Source organism: Macaca mulatta, chromosome 4, assembly GCF_049350105.2.
Source record: "Macaca mulatta isolate MMU2019108-1 chromosome 4, T2T-MMU8v2.0, whole genome shotgun sequence".
NCBI lineage: Eukaryota > Metazoa > Chordata > Mammalia > Primates > Cercopithecidae > Macaca > Macaca mulatta.
In genome coordinates this window covers 40,834,261-40,840,848 of record NC_133409.1, presented here as the reverse complement: position 1 = coordinate 40,840,848, position 6,588 = coordinate 40,834,261, and positions in this window count along the sequence as shown.

Here is a 6,588-nt window from a genome sequence, read left to right as displayed (position 1 = left end):
TATAGTTGATTGTAAAGAACTTTTTTAAAAGGGAGAACCACCGCATGCCTTCTTCCGCCAAAGAATATGGAGGCAAGCTTCCAATGTTCACCATGAAGCAGTGTGTGTAATGACTGCAAGATCAACCCTGAAATTAAAAAGTAAATAAACAAAACATTTTATAGGGTCAAACTCTAAAGGACTGTACTGTTCTCTGGACAGAAATAAGCCTGCAGGCTGCTATTTTAAAAGAACCACAAATTCTGCATCTGTCCCAGATGGGAAATAAGAATTTTATTGAATAATAAATTAAAAATGAATCCACTTCTTTTTAACTTATAACTTAGTAAGTACTTATGATGTGGTCTCTGTAACCAGAGTGCAATTCTTCAGTTAATGAATGAAAGAAGTGTGTGTAAGTTTATGTGCACAATTATCCAAAATGAAAGTGTAAAGGCAAAATGAAAAAAAGTTTCAAAAAATTTAATTTTTGAATAAATGACACACCAATGTCTTTCAGGGTTTCAAATTTGTGGGTGGTGTTGACGTTACCCCCATTAGATTTTTTGGCTTGGTAGGCAAAGAAGCACAGAACAGCTTTTAACCCCTCTCTGTCTCCATTCACAAGAGGAAAATGTAAGTCCATTTATAAAGGTTATGTTGCTTTTGATCAAAGACCATGTGAAGACTTACAGAGTAAGAAGTCAGTGTTATATGGTTATTTAAGTAAGGATCAAAAGAAAGCAAAGTTGAATGTTTATTCAGTAGGTAATGTTTCAAAATGTATTTCATAATGAGGATTTTTAACAAAAACAAGTCATTATGCTTGTCAACTTTACTGTGAAAAATTTGAGTCTTAATTCTGAATAATTCAGGATGTATTAGAGGGTTTTGGTAGTAAGATACAGTTTTTATCAAACAAAAAATAACTTACCTTTTCTGCTGTCGTTTCAAGTGGATACTAATTTTATTTACTCCCGTAAATATTCTGGCTTTACTTAGCCCAAATGAAATGTAAAGGCAAAACGAAAGAAGGTTTCAAAAACTTAATTTCAGTGTGAATGGGCCACGAGCCAAAACAGTTTATATATACACAATCTTTGAAGTGAGGAGCCTGGAGACACCTACTTTAAATTGTCATAAACAGGATTTAGAACAGGTTGCTGCAAAGTACTTTTGCTTATGTCTTGAGGATCACAGACCACTTTGAGAATTTTGTGAAAGATGTGGATCCCTTTCCATCAACGACAATATATACAAACACATACAAATTACTCCACAAGGCTCACAGACTCTTTGACACTCATTTACAGGCATTTGAGGAGCCCAAATACTCCAGGTTAATAATTCTACAACCTACAATCAGTTTATGTAGATTGTTCTACATAAATACTCTGATATTTTTAACACAGATAATCTGTCTTATTTATGTTCAGAATAATCTACTGAACAACCTATATTCATTGTAGAAAATTTGGGAAATATTAAAAAGCACAAATAAAAATATTAAGTCACCAGATCTCATCACCCACAGGTAAACCTACTTTAGATTTGGATCAATATTCTTTAGTCTCTTTTCCAAGTGTTAATATATTTTTCCACAAATAGAATAATATTGCATATAATATTTGACAATACCTTTTTAATTCAAATATTGTGATCATATTCCCATTATATCTGTATTAGTCTTGTTTTCATGCTGCTGAGAAAGACATACCAGAGACTGGGAAAGTTACAAAAGAGGTTTAATGGACTTACAGTTTCACGTGGCTTAGGAGGCTTCACAATCATGGCAGAAGGCAAGGAGAAGCAAGTCCCATCTTACATGGATGGCAGCAGGAAAAAAAAAGCTTGTGAAGGGATCTAAAACCATCAGATTTCATAAGACATATTCACTATCACGATAATAGCACAGGAAAATCCTGTCCCCGTGATTCAATTACCTCCCATCTGGTACCTCCCAAAACATGTGAGAACTCAAGATGAGATTTGAGTGGAGACACAGCCAAACCTTATCACTCCACCCCTGGCCCCTTCCAAATCTCATGTCCTCACATTTCAAAAACCAATCATGCCATCCTAACAGTCCCCCAAAGTCTTAACTCATTTCAGCATTAACTCAAAAGTCCACAGTCCAAAGTCTCATCTGAGACAAAGCAAGACCCTTCTGCCTATGATCCTTTAAAATCAAAAGCAAGTTAGTTGCTTTCTAGATACAATAGGGGTACAGGAATTGGGTAAATATAGCCATTTCAAATGGAAGAAATTTGCCAAAACAAAGGTATTACGGGCCCCATGAAAGTCTGAAATCCAGCAGGGCAGTCAAATATTAAAGTTCCAGAATAAGCTCCTTTGACTTCATGTCTCACATCCAGGTCACGCTGATGCAAGAGGTGGGTTCCTGTCTTGGGCAGCTCTGGCCCTGTAGCTTTGCAGGGTACAGCCTCCCTCCTGGCTGCTTTCATGGGCTGGGGTTGAGTGTCTACAGCTTTTCCAGGTGCATGGTGCAAGCTGTCAGTGAATCTACCATTCTGGGGTCTGGAGGATGGTGGCCCTCGTGTCACAGCTCCACTAGGCAGTGCCCCAGTAGGGATTCTGGGTGGGGGCTCCAACCAAACATTTCCCTTCCACACTGCCCTAGCAGAAGTTCTCCATGAGGGCCCTACCCCTGCAGCAAACTTCTGCCTGGGCATCCAGGCATTTTCATACTTCTGAAATCTAGGTGGAGATTCCCAAACCTCAGTTCTTGACTTCTGTGCACTCACAGGCTCAACACCACATGGAAGATGCCAAGGCTTGGGGCTTGCACCCTCTGAAGCCACGGCCTGAACTCTACGTTGACCCCTTTCAGAAATGGCTGGAGTGGCTAGGACGCAGGGCACCAAGTTCCTAGGCTGCACATGACATGGGAACCCTGGGCCCAGCCCACAGAACCACTTTTCCCTCCTAGGCCTTTGGGCCTGTAATGGGAGGGGCTGCTGTGGAGACCTCTGACATGCCCTAGAGATGTTTTCCTCATTGTCTTGGGGATTTACATTCAGGTCCTTGTTACTTATGCACATTTCTGCAGCCAGCTTGAATTTCTCCTCAGAAAATGGGATTTTCTTTTCTATCACATTGTCAGGTTGCAAATTTTTCAAACTTTTATGCTCTGCTTCCCTTATAAAAGTGAATGCCTTTAACAGCATCCAAGTCACCTCTTGACTGCTTTACTGCTTAGAAATTTCTTCTGCCAGATACCCTAAATCATCTGTCTCAAGTTCAGAGTTCCATAAATCTCTAAGGAAGGGGCAAAATGACACCAGTCTCTTTACTAAAACATAACAAGAGTCACTTCTGCTCCAGTTCCAAACAAGTTCTTCATCTCCATCTGGGACCATCTCAGCCTGGACTTTATCGTCCATATAGCTATCAGCATTTTCGTCTAAGCCATTCAACAAATCTCCAGGGAGTTCCAAACTTTCCTACATTTTCCTGTCTTCTTCTGAGCCCCCTAGACTATTCCAACCTCTGACTGTTACCCAGTTTTAAAGTCGATTCCATATTTTTGGGTATCTTTTCAGTAGTGCCCCATCTACTGGTACCAATGTACTGTATTAGTCTGTTTTCACACTGCTGATAAAGACATACCAGAAACTGGGCAATTTACAAAAGAAAGAGGTTTAATGGACTAGAGTTCTACATGGCTGAGCAGGCCGCATGATCATGATGGAAGGCAAGGAGAAGCAAGTCACATCTTACATGGATGGCAGCAGGCAAAAAAAGAAAGCTTGTACAGGGAAACTCCCCTTTTTAAAACCATCAGATCTTGTGAGACTTATTTACTATTACTAGAACAGCTCGGGAAAGACTTGCCCCCGATTCAATTTCCTCCCACCAGGTCCCTCCCACAACACATGGTAACTCAAGATGAGATTTGGGTGGGGACACAGCCAAACTGTATCACTATCCAACAGTCAATGATACCATGTTTTATTGAAATGTAGGAATTTAACCAAGATTTTATTGTGAAATATTTTTGCTATTTCTAATTTTTTATTCTATAATTACTACTGCTATGGCAATAAATTTTTGTATAATCCATTTTTATTTACCATAATCACTTTAAATTATCCTACATCTTTTAAAATTGCCCAAAATGGCTAACATATTGAACACTGAGTTTTAATCAACGTATTGTTATAAGCTCATGAAATATTGTGTAAATGTAGGAAAGTAAAGTAACTAAATTTGTCTGCAGGAATTTTAACTTAAGGACTTATACAAGATACAGTATAAATTTGGCAAACAATTCTTATAGGTCACTTTGGTGGGTGGGAGGGCAGGCTGTTGAAGTGATTTAGTTTGGTTTTATTTGCTATGGTATGTTTGAATTTTGAATTCTGTAATTATTTACCAGTAGGTTCTAGTTGAGGGGAGTTCAAACCGTACACAAATTCAACTCCATGTGATGCTGAGAAAATAGATGTTAAAGCATTTGTTTTTCTTTACGACTTTTCATACTTTTCATATTTCCAGCCTGGTTTATCTTTTCCAAACTGTAATTTCCTTAATTTTTTAAATAAGATAGTATGAAGTAAGAGAAAGGATAACACACAGGAAGACAAGAGTCCTGACTTAGAGTGAGCCTGAGAGGAATTCTAAGGGCTCTCTCAGTGCTGAAAATCTTTTATTCCAGCTGGAAAGGAAATGAAAATGCCAAAAGATGACCTTGTTGCTTCTGGATACGAGGTATATGAGGTATTTTCTTCTTCTTTACATTGTATATTCTTTCTACATTTTTAAATGAACTTGTATTAAATTAATAAAAAGAAAAGCACAAGCAAAATACTAAAGTGCACCCCATGATCCCACTCAGCAATAGTAATCTCAAGTTCACCTGGTCTTTCAGTCCTAATGTTTCCTAGTGGTTTGTTACCCCAAACAATAGGGTTGCCTTCCAGAAAACTAACACTGTAGACTCTTACAAACAAGCAGAATCAAGAGATCAAATATCTGCTCCCAGCTTCAAATTCCCAAGATGGAACTAACTGGGAACCATTAAGTAAACACAATATGTCCATCTTTTCTTCACTCTATGAGCATTTAAGTCTGAATGAAGATGTATAAGAGATGCAAGTGATGAAACTAAAAACTCATGAACATAAGAAGGGAATACAATTTCTCATGGAGGTCAAAGGAGGCTCTTTGGAAGAAATGGCATTCAAGTGAGGCCTGAAGTGGGAAGAGAAGTGTATTAGTTCATTTTCACACTGCTATGAAGAAATACCTGAGACTAGGTAATTTATAAAGAAAAAGGGGTTTCATGGACTCACAGTTCCACATGATTGGAGAGGCCTCACAATTATGGCAGAAGGTGAAGGAGGAGTAAAGGCATGTCTTACATGGCTGCAGGTAAGAGAGCTTGTGCAGGTGTACTGCTGTTTATAAAGCCATCAGATCTCGTGAGACTCACTCATTATCATGAGACAAGCATAGTGGAAACCACCCCAAGATTTAATTACCTCCACTTGCTCCTGCCCTTGACACATGGGAATTATTACAATTCAAGATGAGATTTGAGTGGGGACACAGAGCCAAACTATGTCATTCCCCCCTTGGCCCCTCCCAAATCTCATGTCCTCATATTTCAAAACACAATCTTGCCCTTCCAATAGTCCCCCAAAATCTTAGCTTATTCCAGCATTAACCCAGAAGTCCAAGTCCAAAGTCTCATCTGAGACAAGGCAAATCCTTTCTGCCTATGAACCTGTAAAATCAAAAGCAAGTTAGTTACTTCCTAGATACAATGAGGGTGCAGATACATTGGGAGAAACTGGCCAAAACAAAGGGGTGACAGGCCCCATGCAAGTCCTAAATCCAATAGGACCGTCATTAAACCTTAAATTTCCAAAATGATCACCTTTGACTCCAGGTCTCACATCCAGGTCATGCTGATGCAAGAGTTGGGCTCCCATAGCCTTTGGAAAGGAGTCAGCAAGACTAGCTAGATGGTAGGAAACATTTAGTTATGTAGCATTCAAATTAACTCTGACCTCAGGTTGACCCAAGTTAATTATTTATAAAGAAGTGATTTGCCTTACAATACAGCTCTGAGATGTATTAGTCATAATGAGTCAAGAGGTCTTAGCTTCGGAGCATTCTTTCATTCTACAGTTGCTGGGCTTTAAAACAGTATGCTCTACAGGGACACTCGCTTGCCCATACCCCAAGCAGCCACATCCTTGCTGACTTAGTGCTGGGACATTGTGAGATCAAATCAGAAATCTCCTGCATTGACTGACAGTCGAAATCTGTCAGCCAAATGTTCTGTATCCAGCTCAGCACACCCACTCCTATGCTGCAGGTTCTGATATATATCTGGGGTCAGGCAGGGGAGAAGGGGATTTGGATGGTGATGTTCTGGAGGAAAAACAAAATATGTCAAATACTCCTATCTGTTGAGTATTTTCATATCAAGAATTTAGGACTGCCTTTATAGAACTTTATAAAACAAATGAGTTGTTATATATGAGACATATGTATAAACATTGATTAGGAAAGAATCTGTAATCTTTTATATGCTCTCTCCCCAAATGAAAACGTATTATTCACCATAGATCACAGAGG